Source organism: Spinacia oleracea, unplaced genomic scaffold (assembly GCF_020520425.1).
Source record: "Spinacia oleracea cultivar Varoflay unplaced genomic scaffold, BTI_SOV_V1 SOVchr0_035, whole genome shotgun sequence".
Classification (NCBI taxonomy): domain Eukaryota; kingdom Viridiplantae; phylum Streptophyta; class Magnoliopsida; order Caryophyllales; family Amaranthaceae; genus Spinacia; species Spinacia oleracea.
The window spans coordinates 89,075-109,016 of NW_026614363.1; the positions used below are offsets into that span (position 1 = coordinate 89,075).

At 40.0% G+C, this 19,942-nt stretch overlaps 1 pseudogene; it reads left to right on the plus strand.

Moving 5' to 3' along the window:
* Nucleotides 1–586: 586 nt before the first annotated feature.
* On the plus strand, nucleotides 587–3,442 carry LOC110798887 (probable CoA ligase CCL7; annotated as a pseudogene).
* The last annotated feature ends 16,500 nt before the right edge of the window (nucleotides 3,443–19,942 follow it).

Genomic DNA, 19,942 nt, shown 5'->3' on the forward strand with positions numbered 1-19,942 from the left:
CCAAGCAAGGCAAGGCATGACCCAAGAAAGGTATGCAAGGGCACGACATGCACTAGTGGAAAAAACCCCTGTTGTAGCCCCCTTGTTGAGGGGGGCGTATATAAGTGAGCCTCAATAACCACTTAGTCAACGCGGGTCAAAAGTTTAACTAACAGGTTGGGGCGGGCTTTTGTTATGTTCGCTTCTATAGACCCTGTTGAAGGGGGCTTTATGTTGCCCGCCTCAATAGGTAGCATCCTGTTGAAGGGGGCTTCGTTTTGTTCGCTTCAATAGATATTCACAAAACAAAATTTAAAACAATTAAGTTACTCTCACCAATAACACGTACAAATCTCTTCAAATCTCTATTCGAACAAATCAATTGCAAGAACCTTCCAACGCTTCTGCCGGCTCCTCACCGCGCGGCTCCACCACCACCTTCCTCGACTCCTCTTCCATAACAGTCGCCGCCGACCGTCGTCTTTCTAGCTATCTCGGTTGACTCTGTTTCACACAGTGACGCAATATATCTGTCAAGGTTAGTTTATAATTGATTCTTGTTTTGCTTGTTCTTAAAATTCAGTTTCTCTTCAATTAGTTGAGCATAATGAGTTGATTATGCAGAGAATTTAGGCTAATATTCCAATATTTGATGAATTTACAAATTAGGGTTTGATATTTGTGGTTTTTCTTGTTCAGTTACAAAATAGAAGTTAGGTTAATTTTTTGTGGTTTTTCTAGTTCAGATAAATTTTTGTAGGGTTCAACTTGATTAGAAGTTAGGTATTTTCTAACTGAGTGATCGAATAATTAGTATTATTAGCCCCAAATTCTATCCAATACCTTGTAATTTTTCTGGGTGTTATTGCAGTTGGTGCAATTGCAACTACTGTGAATCCAATATATAGAGTTTCAGAGATTAAGAAACAAGTTGATGATTGTAAGCCCAAATTAGTTGTCACAGTTCCAGAACTTTGGGACAAGTTAAGGGTCTTAATATGTATGCTTTGATTCTAGGGTCTAAGGGAAAAGGGGTTTTAAATTCGAGTTCTAAAGTTGAATATTTCAATGATTTGGTTAATGGGTCTACTGTGGAATTTCAAAAGGTTTTGATAAAACAAAGTGATACTGCTGCATTGTTCTATTCATCTGGTACAACTGGTATCAGTAAAGGTGTTATACTAACTCATGAGAATTTCATTGCTGCGTCTTTGATGATGACAAGTGATCAAGAATTCAAGGGCGAAACCGATGATGTGTTCTTGTGTGTGGTTCCTATGTTTCATGTGTTTGGACTGGCTTTGATTTTGTATGCTCAATTGCAGAAAGGATATACAGTTGTTAGTATGGCTAAGTTTGATTTCGAGTTGATGTTAAAAGCTATTGAGAAGTATAAGATTACTAGATTGTGGGTTGTTCCTCCAATTATGCTTGCATTGGCTAAGCATGGTGCTGTCAAGAAATATGATATTTCATCTTTGAAGCGGATTGGTTCTGGGGCTGCGCCTTTGGGGAAGGAGATGATGCAGAGTGTTCTAACACTATGCCTCCGGCTATGATAGTTCAGGTATATTGAACTACATTTCTCTTTCATCATTTTTAAAGAATTGTTTATGATGTTTTCTGTCACATTCTTAATGAGTATGAAATGGTTTCTAACAATTCTCTATCTTTTAATGGCCTGAAAAAGAGGAAATTTCCTTTGAATATTCCCATGATACATTATTTATTGTTTATTTAGTAGAGTAATTCTTGTTATTCTTTGACTTCACTTGATTTTGTTATATTTTATGATTCTTTTTCCTACAAGAATATTAACAACTCTGAATCTATGCATACTAGTTGCACACGTCAAGATTCTTCATGAATAGTGTAATTCTATAAAACAAAGGTCAACGAAGTATGTGATTGCTTTGATAAATAAAAAGATTCAATATTTTTGTTTAGACATTATCTTTTTCAATTTCACAAGGGATCTCAAGTAGTCAAGTGTTCCCTTGTTTTTTTTATTTTTTTAACAGGTCAAGTGTTCCCTTGTAGAATAGATATTTGACTTAATCCCCGTATAACTTTCGCAGTTAGCAACTTAGCACCTGACGTTGTCCTGTTGATGAAATATTGAAATTATAGACGTCTAGGCTTTTTATGACGGTGAATGATCATGAATTCGTGGATGATAATACTCTTAAGATTTGATAATTGGAAGTAGAGTATCTACCGCAGCTTGTTACTTATTAATGGAACTGACTAGTATTACTTTACGGATGTACTTTCGCGTCTTGGTTAGCGCTTGCGGGTTTATTTGGTAAACTGTTCTCTGATACGACTCACATTGTGCCTTTCAGGGGTACGGTATGACAGGAACATGTGGAGTCATCTCTATAGAACACCCAAGACTAGGTGGTCGACATTCTGGCTCAACTGGAATGTTGGTTGCAGGTATTGAGCTCAGATAATTAAAGTAGATACATCCTAAGCAACTGGGTGAAATATGGGTCCGCGTAATATGATGAAAGGTAATGATTAGTTTTACTGTTTTTCCCATTGAAAAAGGACTTTATACACATTTTCCTTATCATATTCGTTTGCGTAGACTGAAGATTATCAGTAAGCATTTTACTCTGAGCTGCTTTGATCCTAGGAAAGTTACTATCATGTTTATGATCTGAAACCTTAAATGGTAGGTTTACAGAATTGTGTGATTTATGCCGGGAAGCTATAAATAAAACTATGTTTAGAAGCTAGGCAGTTTCCGAAAAATAATATGTTTACAGTCTAGCTCTTGTTCTTGGAAAGCTGTACATGCAACTAATATTTGGTTATACAGTAGTGTATACTTTAGGTCAAAAAATGAAGCTTTGAGATGGATAGAACCAGCGTTTACACAGAAGAAAAAGTGAAGTTGTGGACAAATAATAGTTTTACAAGTTTAATCGCATTTATATGCAAATGCATTAATATTAATGGCCTTAGATAATTGTTGCGATGAGATAAGGTGAAGCACAATGTTGTTCTGTTTTCTGTTTTGGTTATAGTTTCCCAACGTAGTACTCATTATTGTGTCATTTGCAGGTTACTTTAATAATCCACAAGCCACCAAGTCGACTATTGATAATCAAGGCTGGGTACATACAGGAGATCTTGGGTACTTCGATGATGAAGGGCAGCTTTATGTGGTTGACAGGCTGAAAGAGCTCATCAAATACAAGGGTTTTCAGGTGTTTGTTCTTGCATGAGCATATTTTGAATAATAGCATAATTAGCATCCTGTTTTTATTTCTGATTTCTGTGGTTCGGTTCCTAGAACATGAAATGGTAAATAGAATGCTATGCATTACCAGAATTGTACAATATGTTTATTTAACCTGGCGGTGTTAGTTCCTGAGACATGGATGATTATCAGGAATTTCCATGAAATCCAAGCATACATCCGTGCATCTAAAAATATAGACACTTATTCTGATTTTAGCATTAAGAACTAAGTGAAAGAACACAATTTAGAGCTAAAATGGTATTTCCGCTCCCAACTTTGAACTAAACAACCTAAGGATTCATTTGATTCTTATTACATGACTAATATGCATTATTTTAACTTTCTAAAACTCATTCGAATCTATTTATGCACATTTAAGGCTCATTGGGTCGTTATAGGTCATATTTAGAGCTAAAATGACATTTCCGCTCCCAACTTTGAACTAAAGAACCTAAGGATTCATTTGATTCTTATTACATGACTAATATGCATAGTTTTAACTTTCTAAAACTCATTCTAATCTATTTATGCACATTTAAGGCTCATTGGGTCGTTATAGGTCATATTTAGAGCTAAAATGACATTTCCGCTCCCAACTTTGAACTAAAGAACCTAAGGACTCATTTGATTCTTATTACATGACTAATATGCATATTGTTAACTTTCTAAAACTCATTCTAATCTACGTATGCACATTTAAGGCTCATTGGGTCGTTATAGGTCATATTTAGAGCTAAAATGACATTTCCGCTCCCAACTTTGAACTAAAGAACCTAAGGACTCATTTGATTCTTATTACATGACTAATATGCATAGTTTTAACTTTCTAAAACTCATTCAAATCTATTTATACACATTTAAGGCTCATCAGGTCGTTATAGGTCAACAACGTACTTAATTATCTCTATAGTCTGCAACTATATCTTTTAATTTTATGCTTCAATGGAATGTAAAGACAATATCGTGAGTGTAAACTTTGGTACTCATATATATTTTCCTTCCATGCAACTTGCAGGCTAGGGATCGAGTCGATTGGAAGAAAGTCAACACGACCTTACTTAAGGTTTGTAATGCATGATCTAAAGGCACCTAAGTGGCTGGATTAGAGACATTTGTTAGATTAGCTCTCTAGCCTTTTGTCTTTAGTTGTTAATATTAGTTGTAATTTGTTAGACTAGCTAGGTGTTTAAAAATTGTAAACATACGTACTATATATACGCTTTGCTCTCTTGGGTTAATATAAATGAAGTTAATGTAATGATTTATTTATCAAAGATAAGCAGATTCATACCTTTGCTATTTTGGTGTTGATTGGGTACAGGTTTCAATACTCAATGGAGTATATATCTAGTTGTGGTTATTGCCGCCTATTTTATATTTTAAAAGAATTTGGAAAAAAAAATTAATGTTGTTGAAGGGGGCTTTTAATGTACGCCTCAACAACATATGAATTTATGGCGCAAAAATAAGGACCTGTTGAGGGGGGCATTTAAGAAGTGAGCCTCAACAGAGGAGGCTGTTGAGGCGGGCTTCTTAAATGCCCCCCTCAACAGGTCCTTATTTTTCGCGTTTCTGTAGAGGTTGTTGAGGCGGGCTTTTGAAAGCCCCCCACAACAGATCACCTGTTGAGGCGAACAAAGCCCGCCTCAACAGATCACTGAGCTGTTGAAGCTACGTCTGTCGCAGCGGGCCTTGTTCGCCTCAATAAACCCAAAATGCCCCCCTCAACAGGTATTTTTTCCACTAGTGATGGCCCACGCAAGGCAAGGCATGACCCAAGAAAGGTAAGCAAGGGTACGACATGGCCCAAGCAAGGTAAGCATGACCCAAGAAAGGTAAGCAAGGGCACGACATGGCCCAAACAAGGCAAGCATGACCCAAGAAAGGTAAGCAAGGGCACGACATGGCCCAAGCAAGGCAAGGCATGACCAAGAAAGGTAAGCAAGGGCACGACATGGCCCAAACAAGGTAAGAATGACCCAAGAAAGGTAAGCAAGGGCACGACATGGCCCAAGCAAGGCAAGGCATGACCCAAGAAGGGTAAGCAAGGGCACGACATGGCCCAAGCAAGGCAAGGCATGACCAAGAAAGGTAAGCAAGGGTACGACATGGCCCAAACAAGGTCAGCATGACCCAAGAAAGGTAAGCAAGGGCACGACATGGCCCAAGCAAGGCAAGGCATGACCCAAGAAAGGTAAGCAAGGGCACGACATGGCCCAAGCAAGGCAAGGCATGACCCAAGATAGGTAAGCAAGGGCACGACATGGCCAAGCAAGGCAAGGCATGACCAAGAAAGGTAAGCAATGTAATCCCCCGTAATTTTATACATTTTATTGATATATTTTAACGTATAGTTAATTATATTTAAATAGAATTTGCGAATTTTAGAAATAAATTATTTAAGTAACGAATATTTATTTTTATACGTTTTAAATATTTCAACGATTTATGAAATTAAAATAAGTTTAGAATTTTATGTTGAAAAGAAATTGAATTACGGAAACCGTTTGAATTTAGAAAACAATCTTAAGCGGTGTTGAATTCAAATACCAAACTCAATTCTAATCCTAGCCCAAATTAGCAAAGCCCAAAATAAGTAAACCCACATCCCTTACCCATATTCCAAATTCATGTAAAACTCTCAATCCTCTCCTCTCCTTCACGTGAAAAGAAAAGCAGAAAACCCTCAAACCCTCTTCAAGAATTCACGTGAACTCTTACACCTTAGTGCTCTCCTTGTCGCCGCCGGCCAACCACCTCAGACACTCCTCCTCCGTCGCGTGCAACCTTCCTCGCCGGTAAATTCTTCTTCCTCCTTTTCTCCTTCGGTTTTCCTTCTCCCTTTCGTTTCTCTCCTTAAAGTATGGTGACTTAACTTTGGCTAGTCTCTCAAACATGTCCCCAGCAAAATCGGGACGCTCAGTTCTCTCTTGGGTCAGCTTTTCCGCCAAGAGGCGAATAGCAGCAACTAAGTCATTATTGTTGGCCATCCTAAAGCGCGACCTGTAAGTAATATATTCTATTTTACGTTCGAAACTTCACTTAACATTATCCTAGCAATGTAATATCACACCAGCATCCAGAATTCACATACATAAACAATCATTTATGAATGATATTCGCATACATGACATTCAACTGAGAAACAAGGAACAAATTCAATCATCACGAATAATAAGGCAGAATAAAAGAAGAAAACATTCTCTTTGCGTGCCCAAAATAAACTCTTGATCCTTTGGATAATCAATGATCTAACTCTATTCCTCAAAAGAATGTTAATAACAATCCTAAATATCCACAACACACCTGTCCTCAAAATAAAATTAAAAGTTCTATGACATAAACATAAACTATTGTTGGCGAATTATGGAATTCTCACATTGGAAATGAATGCTTTAACTTTTATTGCTAATTCTATAAAGGTTTAATACATCCTTGAAAAGAATAAAGAATAACTCAAACTCTTATTGCTTTAACTTTAAACTGTTGTAGCTTTGCTACTTATTCTCCAAAACATTTAAGAACAAACTAACTATTACAACTTCAAATTTTTAAGGCATCTTGTCTATCTGTTCTTTCCTTAGAAATTTGTGAAGTGAAATCTAGATCCTCAGTATTCGTCGATCTTCTCAAAGGATCCTATGTTGGTGTACTTGGAAAGAAGCGTTTTATTCATGAAACAAAAAACTTAAGATCTTACTAACGATTTCCCAACCAAAGCATAATCAGAATTCAATAAAACAATAAGTTTGGTGGAATCAAACAATTTCTATGCACATTTACATGCAACACTTAAACATTTAACACATTCACATAGCAATTAACTTCTTATGCTAACAATTAACTACTAATGCACATATAATTCTATCCTATATGCCCTTTCCTATATTACCCATCTCTCGTAATAAATCAAAATAAGTCAAACATTAAAACACTTAAGAAATAAACGAGACGGTTAATAAGAAAGGAATTTTATTAAACGAATAAATATTTATTAAACGAATAAATATAAAGGAATAAAGATACTTAAGGAATAAGTTTTTTTTTTTGTTTTTTTTTTTGTTCTTTTTTTTATATATATATTTAATTTAATTTCGAAAAGAAAGAAAAACGTACTTAATTCACATAAACGACAAATTTTGAATAAATAAGTTAATTTCGAACTTAAATAAGAAATATTAATGTACTTTCACACAAAATAAAATGAATATGGTCCCCCAAAAAAAAATACGCATTTTTGAATGATATAATAAGTAGTAGCTCAATTCTAGGAAATTCATTTTAGAAAACTAGCTAGTTTAGGCGCCTAAAAATCATTGAAGTAAAACCATAAGCTTCTAGATACCACTTTGTAACACCCCGACAATTCCCTTTTTCTAAAACAACCCTTTTATAAATATAACTATAGAGAATTATCAAGGCATTATCGCCCGTGTGAAAACGTAACGGCTTATTCAGAATTTTGCAGCGGAAAACATAAAACTAACTTTTAGGTTCATAAATAATCGATTACATATTAATATTAAGTCCAAAACCAATTAACGGAAATAAGGAAATACGAATAGTACGACAACTTTCAAATCTAAGTTAACAAACCAAATCACTTAATAAAACAAATATAACCACGAGCTCTCTAATCCCGATCCCAATGATGCATCATCTTCAACCCTGCAGATGGACAATGCTTATTGATCCTTAGAGACTGCTCACCAAAGATTGGGTCATCACAGGATCAATAAGGCATAGCCATGATCGACATGCACAAGCAAAAGCACGTAATCAGCAAAGCTGAGTACTACATACTAAATCAATAATAATCCTAACATGATTCTATTAAACGAACAACCCTAACATGATACTAATGAACATAATTAAGGGCAGACAAAACATGATAATTTGACGACCATACTTGACTAGACTAGGCTAGACTTATAACAATAATATTATTTTAGTTGAAATAGACAATGGACCGAGTTTTCTAGCTAGAGGCTTCACTAAGGAAGACGAGGTACGGGCGCGACTCCGTAACCTCAGTGACCTGCGATATCGAGGAACGTTTGAATAAAAATAGGACACGGTGATCAATCCGGTCCGAATTAAAGGCCATGGGCTACCACCATGAACCCCAACTCCTGTTTGTCCGTCACTTTAGACGTGCACAGTCTAAAGCTATTGCTACTCAGTTTCACTTTACATGATTTACAAATTGACACCCTGTTATGACTCAACAATCACATAAGGCATACAATCCACATTTATTTACAACTGTTTTTATCTTGGAATTAAGTAAGTGATCACAAAGGCATCAAACAAGACTCATTTCAATTAACTCCAATCCTTCCTTTAATACTAATCAACCCTGTATATGGGTATAAGGTTTCAACTTACTAAATGAGGTCCTCGGCCCTCATAAAGTAGTGAAAAGCTAAAAGGGAACAACAATCCACTGATCTGAATTATACACAAAGTAATCTAGTGTTCCCAATCAAACATGTTTGTATCAATCATCCATACTAACATGCTATAATCCTCAAAATGCAATATAGGTTCAATATGTCTAACCAACAGTATTAAACATGCAATATTCAACCTGACTAAATTCATCAACGATATCAACATAACCAAGTTCATCAACAATTCAACATGGTTTCAACAATTAGCACACATTCCAAGCACACAGGTATGTACGTACCTTGTGTAAACAAAATGCGAGACCACTTTAATAATTCAAAAGTCGCCTAAAGAGAATTCTCCTCCTAAAACAACCAACAAATAATCCCAATCAATTTCTAATCATTGGCAACCATAATAAACATTCTAAATGCATCCTAAACATATTTAGAACATTCCCCAATATCAAAACTTAAACCTTTGATTTCCTAGCATCATAATTATTGAATTAGTGATTGAAATTCGTTAAAAACTCTTTGCAAACATCGTACTTTAAATTTTCAGCAATATAAACTCGTTTAAAACTTCGCCAAGGCCAATTTAACATGCCTAGTACGTTGAAACAATAATTTTAATAATCCACAAACGTCCTACCATGATTTAAAACCATTAAAACCTTAAAATTCATACTTTAAATAATTCAAATTCTTATTTCAATCAAATTATATAATCTGAAAATTAATAATTTAATTATGCAAAACATATAAATATGAAATTAATAATTGAATCATAAAACTATAAATTTAATTCAAGAAAACATAAATTAAATTAATAAAACATAATTAAAACCCTAACTTAAACATTATTAACAAATCTGAAAATTAACTAGTTTATAATATCAAACATAAAATCTGAATTCTAAATATACATCATTAAAATTAATAATTTAAACAATTAAGACATTAATTAATTTATTAAAACATGAATAATAATTTAAATAAATTGAAGGGGAAGAAATAACCAAAAGAGAAGAGAAAGGCTGGCCGGACAGTGGTGGCGCGGCGCTGGGAAGCAGTCTTGGGCAGCCTGTGGTGGCGTGGCTGGCGGCTGCACGGTGGGTGATGGTGGTTGTAGTTGGCGTGAGCAAGGAAACGCACGTAGAGGAGAACGAAAAGGAGTTTTGGCGCTTCGCGAAGGAGAAGGGAGAGGGCCAACGACCGGTGTTGGTTGGTTGGCGGCAGCGACGGGATGCAGGTGGCTGGTGTCTGTCGCAGCAAAGGAACATAAGCATTAAGGAGGAGAGAAACGAAAGGGAGAAGGAAAACCGAAGGAGAAAAGGAGAAAGAAGAATTTACCGGCGAGGAAGGTTGCACGCGACGGAGGAGGAGTGTCTGAGGTGGTTGGCCGGCGGCGACAAGGAGAGCACTAAGGTGTGAGAGTTCACGTGAATTCTTGAAGAGGGTTTGAGGGTTTTCTGCTTTTCTTTTCACGTGAAGGAGAGGAGAGGATTGAGAGTTTTACATGAATTTGGAATATGGGTAAGGGATGTGGGTTTACTTATTTTGGGCTTTGCTAATTTGGGCTAGGATTAGAATTGAGTTTGGTATTTGAATTCAACACCGCTTAAGATTGTTTTCAAAATTCAAACGGTTTTCGTAATTCAATTTCTTTTTAACATAAAATTCTAAACTTATTTTAATTTCATAAATCATTGAAATATTTAAAACGTACAAAAATAAATATTCGTTACTTAAATAATTTATTTCTAAAATTCGCAAATTCTATTTAAATATAATTAACTATACGTTAAAATATATCAATAAAATGTATAAAATTACGGGGGATTACAATCTACCCCTCTTAAAAGAAGTTTCGTCCCGAAACTTGACACGAAAATTCACACATTTTTCAAAAGTCTTTAATTCATTCTTACTTGAGAAATACTTGTGTCACTCATGTGCACTCTTTTGCCAACTTAAAGTTGCTTGTGTTACTCATGAACACCTTTTTCTTATGCGGAGAATCTATTTGCTTTACATCAACATGTATAAGTTGCTAAAAATGAGCATAAAATGCATAAAATTGCTACAAAAATAGGTAAAAAGCGCGAATTTCTATCGCATTCTACCCCCCTTAAAGAAAACGAGTTACGCCCTCGTAACTCATCTCAGGGAATAACTTTGGATATTCCTACTTCAACGAATCATGTCCCCAATGCTATATTTCCACTAAAATCGTAGCAAGTTGGATTTCTACACTTCTTTCCACACAATGCCTCAACATGTGTCATCTTAAAGCTCGCATAGTAACTATTGTTGCAAGAAGGTCAATCGAATCTAGGTGGTCGTCCCGATTACTTTTAAAGTCAATAACACAGTCTCTCAACATATTTTTCGTTAGTAATCTCAGTTTGTCCATCGATAGCAGGGTGGAAAGCAGTACTCATTTTCAATGTCGTCCCAAGATTCACTAGACCTTTTTGCCAAAGTTTCAGACTTTTATGGTTGGTAAGGATCTCAAATGTTGCCCCATAAAGATAATGTCTCCAAATCGTTCAAAGTGAACACAATAACAGCTGACTCTAGGTCATGGGTAGGGTAATTGATTTCATGAGGTTTCAATTAACACGATAACGAATGCGGAAGTCAAACGTTCTTGGAATAGGTCACTCACTCACAGCTTGAATCTTAGCAGGATCTACAGGGATTCCTTCTAGTCAACTTTTCCTTTTTACCAAACCTCATTATGTCTTTCATGGATGTATAACTTTTGGGCACAACTCCTAGCTCTTTCACCAATTCATATATTTCCTTTCACCTTTTCAAGACGCCAAATGATTTCTAACGATCCTGGACCACTCAAATTTTCTCTTAAATTAATTCCCTTACGTAACATAGTTCTCAATCAATTTAGTCATTCACTTTTCTGTCGGTTGTCACTTATACACACATAACTTCAAGATTTGTATACTTTTTAATAAAAGTAGATTCTTTCTAAACGTCTCCAAATAATCCTCAAATGTTTGTCATGCTCTTTCTCATTCCTTGAATAAATTAGGATATCATTTATAACATAATAACGAACTTAATTCGGAATTCGTGGAAAAACTTATTCATCAAATCCATAGTTAATGCAGGTGCATTGGTTAACCCAAAAGACGTTATTCTAAACCCACAATGACAATACAAGTCCTAATGAGGTCTTAGGCCCTTATCAGCTATTCTCAATTGGTGGTACTTCAAACACAAATCAGTTTTCGAGAACACACTCGCCCAATTCAATTAATCCAACATGTCATCTATCCTAGGCAAAGGGTACTTGTTCTTGATGGTATTTAGTTCCCTAAATTCGATGCATAATTCCATACTCTTATCTTTCTCCTTAATAAACAACACAGGAGCTCCTCACGGTGACGCACTAGGCCTAACATACTCCTTAACGAAACAACTCTTGCAATTGTGTCCTAATTAGATCATTTATAGGTGTCGTTTCAGGATTTAACTCTGTAGAGAACTCAAATGCTCTAGCTGGTAACATACTTGCAATTTCGCTCGGAAACACATCAATGAATCCACTCACAATGGCAACATCCTCAATTTTAACTTAAACTATTTTACTCACCTCTAACACACTACAGAAAAATCGTTCACACTCTCTATTCATCAATTTCCTCACTTGCATTACAGAAATAACTAAGGTTCTTGGACTTCTCAAAACATCTACATGAGCTCAACCTTTTAATAGGGTTCCTTAAACTTACTTTCTGCATTTCACAGTCTACCTTAGCCTTGTACAAACTTAGCCAGTCCATCCCCAGAATTACATCCAGGTCCCTCAGATTAAACTTTTATCAAATCAGAAGGGAAAACGCAATCTTTTATCTTCAAAGGCAAGTTCTTAAATAATCTTATACACCTTATGGTTACACCAGTAGGCCTAATAACAGGTAAATCAATCATTCAAAATCTACTAACTTCAGACTCTTAATAAGAGATGACGAAACAAAAGAATAAGCTTTCCCTGAATCAAATAACTTTCTAACTAGCACAGAGTTAATAGAATAGTAACAGAAACTAAGTCAACAGGTTGTTCAGCTTCATTTCGACTTATCACAGACAGTTTACCCGGGGCCTTGTTATGGTTGTTATTCTAATTAACATACTTATGGAGGTTTCCTTGGCTGTCTTGCGACCCTATAGGCTTCAAACTCTAATTTCTTGACTGGTTAAATCCCGACTTCACCTGGTTAGCACTCTCATTACCATTTTGTTCCTTTTTTCCGTTTAGTAAAGCACTCATACTTCCTATGCCTCTTTTCTAACAATAGTTACCGTTCATTAATTCTCCCTTACAATTCCTACCAGGATGGTTGTTATTGCACATCTTACAGTGATACACCTTCTCCGATTGGTTCCTATTGTTGTGCCCCTGTTTGTTCCTTCCTTGAAAGTTTCCATATCCATTCCCATTCCCATTTTCATTCATATTCCTCTTGAAATTCCCTTGGTTTTCCCCAGCATTTCACATTTTTCTTTTCTCCTAAGAACAATATTTTTCTTGTCCCTTCTAGACTGCAAACCATAAATATGAGCAGCTTTCACATACACAATATCCAAAGATGTAAAGGTTTCCCCACCTAATCCTAATTGGATCTCCTCAGTCAAACCTTTCTTAAACCTCAGAGCCTTTAGCTCCTATGTGGCTACAACCTCAGGTGCAAACTACGACAATGCTATAAATTTGCTATAGTAATCGGCAATGGTCATGCTCCCCATACTAAGGTTTACGAATTCCTAAACTTTTTGCTTTCTCATAAAAGGTAGGGTAAAAATTTCCCTTAAGGCAGGAACAATTGAATCCTAATTGAATATCTCAGCAGTGCTAAGACTAACTCTATTCTCTTTCCACCATAAATCAGCTTCGTCTTTCAAATACATGACAACTTGACCCACTCTCATATTCTAAGGACAGTTCACAGCCTCAAACAATTTCTCAAACTCTCTAACCTAGTTCTCTAAAAAGTAAGAGGATGTTGTGGATTATTAAAATTATTGTTTCAACGTACTAGGCATGTTAAATTGGCCTTGGCGAAGTTTTAAACGAGTTTATATTGCTGAAAATTTAAAGTACGATGTTTGCAAAGAGTTTTTAACGAATTTCAATCACTAATTCAATAATTATGATGCTAGGAAATCAAAGGTTTAAGTTTTGATATTGGGGAATGTTCTAAATATGTTTAGGATGCATTTAGAATGTTTTATTATGGTTGCCAATGATTAGAAATTGATTGGGATTATTTGTTGGTTGTTTTAGGAGGAGAATTCTCTTTAGGCGACTTTTGAATTATTAAAGTGGTCTCGCATTTTGTTTACACAAGGTACGTACATACCTGTGTGCTTGGAATGTGTGCTAATTGTTGAAACCATGTTGAATTGTTGATGAACTTGGTTATGTTGATATCGTTGATGAATTTAGTCAGGTTGAATATTGCATGTTTAATACTGTTGGTTAGACATATTGAACCTATATTGCATTTTGAGGATTATAGCATGTTAGTATGGATGATTGATACAAACATGTTTGATTGGGAACACTAGATTACTTTGTGTATAATTCAGATCAGTGGATTGTTGTTCCCTTTTAGCTTTTCACTACTTTATGAGGGCCGAGGACCTCATTTAGTAAGTTGAAACCTTATACCCATATACAGGGTTGATCAGTATTAAAGGAAGGATTGGAGTTAATTGAAATGAGTCTTGTTTGATGCCTTTGTGATCACTTACTTAATTCCAAGATAAAACAGTTGTAAATAAATGTGGATTGTATGCCTTATGTGATTGTTGAGTCATAACAGGGTGTCAATTTGTAAATCATGTAAAGTGAAACTGAGTAGCAATAGCTTTAGACTGTGCACGTCTAAAGTGACGGACAAACAGGAGTTGGGGTTCATGGTGGTAGCCCATGGCCTTTAATTCGGACCGGATTGATCACCGTGTCCTATTTTTATTCAAACGTTCCTCGATATCGCAGGTCACTGAGGTTACGGAGTCGCGCCCGTACCTCGTCTTCCTTAGTGAAGCCTCTAGCTAGAAAACTCGGTCCATTGTCTATTTCAACTAAAATAATATTATTGTTATAAGTCTAGCCTAGTCTAGTCAAGTATGGTCGTCAAATTATCATGTTTTGTCTGCCCTTAATTATGTTCATTAGTATCATGTTAGGGTTGTTCGTTAATAGAATCATGTTAGGATTATTATTGATTTAGTATGTAGTACTCAGCTTTGCTGATTACGTGCTTTTGCTTGTGCATGTCGATCATGGCTATGCCTTATTGATCCTGTGATGACCCAATCTTTGGTGAGCAGTCTCTAAGGATCAATAAGCAGTGTCCATCTGCAGGGTTGAAGATGATGCATCATTGGGATCGGGATTAGAGAGCTCGTGGTTATATTTGTTTTATTAAGTGATTTGGTTTGTTAACTTAGATTTGAAAGTTGTCGTACTATTCGTATTTCCTTATTTCCGTTAATTGGTTTTGGACTTAATATTAATATGTAATCAATTATTTATGAACCTAAAAGTTAGTTTTATGTTTTCCGCTGCAAAATACTGAATAAGCCGTTACGTTTTCACACGGGCGATAATGCCTTGATAATTCTCTATAGTTATATTTATAAAAGGGCTGTTTTTGAAAAAGGGAATTGTCGGGGTGTTACAAGCAAGGGCACGACATTGCCCAAACAAGGTAAGCATGACCCAAGAAAGGTAAGCAAGGGCACGACATGGCCCGAGCAAGGCAAGGCATGACCCAAGAAAGGTAAGCAAGGGCACGACATGTCCCAAGCAAGGCAAGGCATGACCCAAGAAAGGTAAGCAAGGGCACGACATGGCCCAAGCAAGGAAAGGCATGACCCAAGAAAGGTAAGCAGGGTACGACATGGCCCAAGCAAGGTAAGCATGACCCAAGAAAGGTAAGCAAGGGCACGACATGGCCCAAGCAGGTAAGCATCACCCAAGAAAGGTAAGCAAGGGCACGACATGGCCCAAGCAAGGCAAGGCATGACCCAAGAAAGGTAAGCAAGGGCACGACATGTCCCAAGCAAGGCAAGGCATGACCCAAGAAAGGTAAGCAAGGGCACGACATGGCCCAAGCAAGGCAAGGCATGACCCAGAAAGGTAAGCAAGGGTACGACATGGCCCAAGCAAGGTAAGCATGACCCAAGAAAGGTAAGCAGGGCACGACATGGCCCAAGCAAGGTAAGCATCACCCAAGAAAGGTAAGCAAGGGCACGACATGGCCCAAGCAAGGCAAGGCATGACCCAAGAAAGGTAAGCAAGGGCACGACATGTCCCAAGCAAGGCAAGCATGACCCAAGAAAGGTACGCAAGGGCACGACATGGCCCAAGCAAGGCAAGGCATGACCCAAGAAAGGTAAGCAAGGGTACGACATGGCCCAAGCAAGGTAAGCATGACCAAGAAAGGTAGCAAGGGCACGACATGGCCCAAGCAAGGCAAGCATGACCCAAGAAAGGTAAGCAAGGGCACGACATGGCCCAAGCAGGCAAGGCATGGACCAAGAAAGGTAAGCAGGGCACGACATGGCCCAAACAAGGTAAGCATGACCCAGAAGGTAAGCAAGGGCACGACATGGCCCAAGCAGGCAAGGCATGACCCAAGAAAGGTAAGCAAGGCGCACGACATGTCCCAAGCAAGGCAAGGCATGACCCAAGAAAGGTAAGCAAGGGCACGACATGGCCCAAGCAAGCAAGGCATGACCAAGAAAGGTAAGCAAGGGCACGACATGGCCCAAGCAAGGCAAGGCATGACAAGAAAGGTAAGCAAGGGCACGACATGGCCCAACAAGGTAAGCATGACCCAAGAAAGGTAGCAAGGGCACGACATGGCCCAAGCAAGGCAAGGCATGACCCAAGAAAGGTAAGCAAGGGCACGACATGGCCCAAGCAAGGCAAGGCATGACCAAGATAGGTAAGCAAGGCACGACATGGCCAAGCAAGGCAAGGCATGACCAAGAAAGGTAAGCAAGGGCACGACATGGCCCAAACAAGGTAAGCATGACCCAAGAAAGGTAGCAAGGGCACGACATGGCCCAAGCAAGGCAAGGCATGACCCAAGGAAAGGTAAGCAAGGGCACGACATGGCCCAAGCAAGGCAAGGCATGACCAAGAAAGGTAAGCAAGGGCGCGACATGGCCCTAACACAAGGTAAGCATGACCCAAGAAAGGTAAGCAAGGGCACGACATGGCCCAAGCAAGGCAAGGCATGACCCAAGAAAGGTAAGCAAGGGCACGACATGGCCCAAGCAAGGCAAGGCATGACCCAAGATAGTAAGCAAGGGCACGACAGGCCAAGCAAGGCAAGGCATGGACCAAGAAAGGTAAGGCAAGGGCACGAACCCCATGGCCCAAACAAGGTAAGCATGACCCAAGAAATGTAAGCAAGGGCACGTAACCTGTCCCAAAGCAAGGCAAGCGCAGACCAAGAAAGGTAAGCAAGGGCACGAACATGTCCACGCAAGGCAAGGCATGACCCAAGAAAGGTAAGCAATGGGCCGACATGGCCCAAGACGGAAAGGATGACCCCAATATAGGTAAGCAGCCAGCTATGGCAAGCAAAGCAAGGGCCATGACAAGAAAGGTAGCAAGGGCAAGACATGGCACAAAACAAGGGTATAACATGCCCAAGGAAAGGTAAGCACGGGCAGGGACATGCCGAAAGGAAGGCAAGGCATGACCCAAGAAAAGTAAGCAAGGCACGGACATGTCCCAAGCAAGGCAAGGCAGACCAAGAAAGGTACGCAAGGGCAAGAATACCCAAGCAGCAAGGCATGAACCAAGAAAGGTACGCAAGGGCACGCATGGCCCAAGCACGGTAAGCCACCAGAAAGGTAAGCAAGGGCACGACATGGCCCAACAAGGTAAGCATGACCCAAGAAAGGTAAGCAAGGGCACGACATGGCCAAGCAAGGCAAGGCATGACCCAAGAAAGGTAAGCACAGGCCGACATGGCCCAAGCAAGGCAAGGCATGACCCAAGATAGGTAAGCAAGGCACGACATGGCCACGCAAGGGCAAGGCATGACCCAGAAAGGTAATGCAAGGGCACGACAGGCCAACAAGGTAAGCATGACCCAAGAAGGTAAGCAAGGGCACGACATGGCCCAGCAAGGCAAGGCATGACCAAGAAGGTAAGCAAGGGCACGACATGGCCCAAGCAAGGCAAGGCATGACCCAAGAAAGGTAAGCAAGGGCACGACATGGCCCAAGCAAGGTAAGCATGACCCAAGGAAAGGTAAGCTAAGGGCACGACATGGCCCAAGCAAGGCAAGGCATGACCAAGAAAGGTAAGCAAGGCACGACCTGGCCCAAGCAAGGCAAGGCATGACCCAAGATAGGTAAGCAAGGCACGACATGGCCAAGCAAGGCAAGGCATGACCAAGAAGGTAAGCAAGGGCACGACATGGCCCAAACAAGGTAAGCATGACCCAAGAAAGGTAAGCAAGGGCACGACATGGCCCAAGCAAGGCAAGGCTGACCCAAGAAAGGTAAGCAAGGGCACGACATGTCCCAAGCAAGCTAAGGCATGACCCAAGCAAGGTAAGCAAGGGCACGACATGGCCCAAGCAAGGCAAGGCATGACCCAAGATAGGTAAGCAAGGCACGGACATGGCCAAGCAAAGCAAGGCATGACCAAGAAAGGTAAGCAAGGGCACGACAGGCCCAACAAGGTAAGCATGACCCAAGAAAGGTAAGCAAGGGCAACGACATGGCCCAAGCAAGGCAAGGCATGACCCAAGAAAGGTAAGCAAGGGCACGACATGTCCCAACGCAAGGGCAAGGCATGACCCAAGAAAGGTAAGCAAGGGCACGACATGTCCAAGCAAGGCAAGGCATGACCCAAGAAAGGTAAGCAAGGGCACGACATGGCCCAAGCAAGGCAAGGCATGACCCAAGAAAGGTAAGCAAGGGCACGACATGGCCCAAGCAAGGCAAGGCATGACCCAAGAAAGGTAAGCAAGCACGACATGGCCAAGCAAGGCAAGGCATGACCAAGAAAGGTAAGCAAGGGCACGACATGGCCCAAGCAAGGTAAGCATGACCCGAAAGGTAAGCAAGGGCACGACATGGCCCAAGCAAGGCAAGGATGACCCAAGAAAGGTAAGCAAGGGCACGACATGGCACAAGCAAGGCAAGGCATGACCAAGAAAGGTAAGCAAGGGCACGAAAAGGCCAAAGCCAAGGCAAGCATGACCCAAGAAAGGTAAGCAAGGGCACGACATGGCCCAAGCAAGGCAAGGCATGACCCAAGAAAGGTAAGCAAGGGCACCATGGCCCAAGCAAGGCAAGGCATGACCAAGAAAGGTAAGCAAGGGCACGACATGGCCCAAGCAAGGCAAGGCATGACCCAAGAAAGGTAAGCAAGGGGCCGACATGGCCCAAGCAAGGCAAGGCATGACCCAAGAAAGGTAAGCAAGGGCACGACATGGCCCAAGCAAGGCAAGGCATGACCCAAGATAGGTAAGCAAGGCACGACATGGCCAAGCAAGGCAAGGCATGACCAAGAAGGTAAGCAAGGGCACGACATGGCCCAACAAGGTAAGCATGACCCAAGAAAGGTAAGCAAGGGCACGACATGGCCCAAGCAAGGCAAGGCATGACCAAGAAAGGTAAGCAAGGGCACGACATGGCCCAAGCAAGGCAAGGCATGACCCAAGAAAGGTAAGCAAGGGCACGACATGGCCCAAGCAAGGCAAGGCATGACCCAAGATAGGTAAGCAAGGCACGACATGGCCAAGCAAAGCAAGGCATGACCAAGAAAGGTAAGCAAGGGCACGACATGGCCCCAACAAGGTAAGCATGACCCAAGAAAGGTAAGCAAGGGCACGACATGGCCCAAGCAAGGCAAGGCATGACCCAAGAAAGGTAAGCAAGGGCACGACAGCCCAAGCAAGGCAAGGCATGACCCAAGAAAGGTAAGCAAGGGCACGACATGGCCCAAGCAAGGCAAGGCATGACCCAAGAAAGGTAAGCAAGGGCACGACATGGCCCAAGCAAGGCAAGGCATGACAAGAAGGTAAGCAAGGGCACGACATGGCCCAACAAGGTAAGCATGACCCAAGAAAGGTAAGCAAGGGCACGACATGGCCCAAGCAAGGTAAGGCATGACCCAAGAAAGGTAAGCAAGGGCACGACATGGCCCAAGCAAGGCAAGGCATGACCCACGAAAGGTAAGCAAGGCACGACATGGCCAAGCAGGCAAGGCATGACCAAGAAAGGTAAGCAAGGGCACGACATGGCAAAA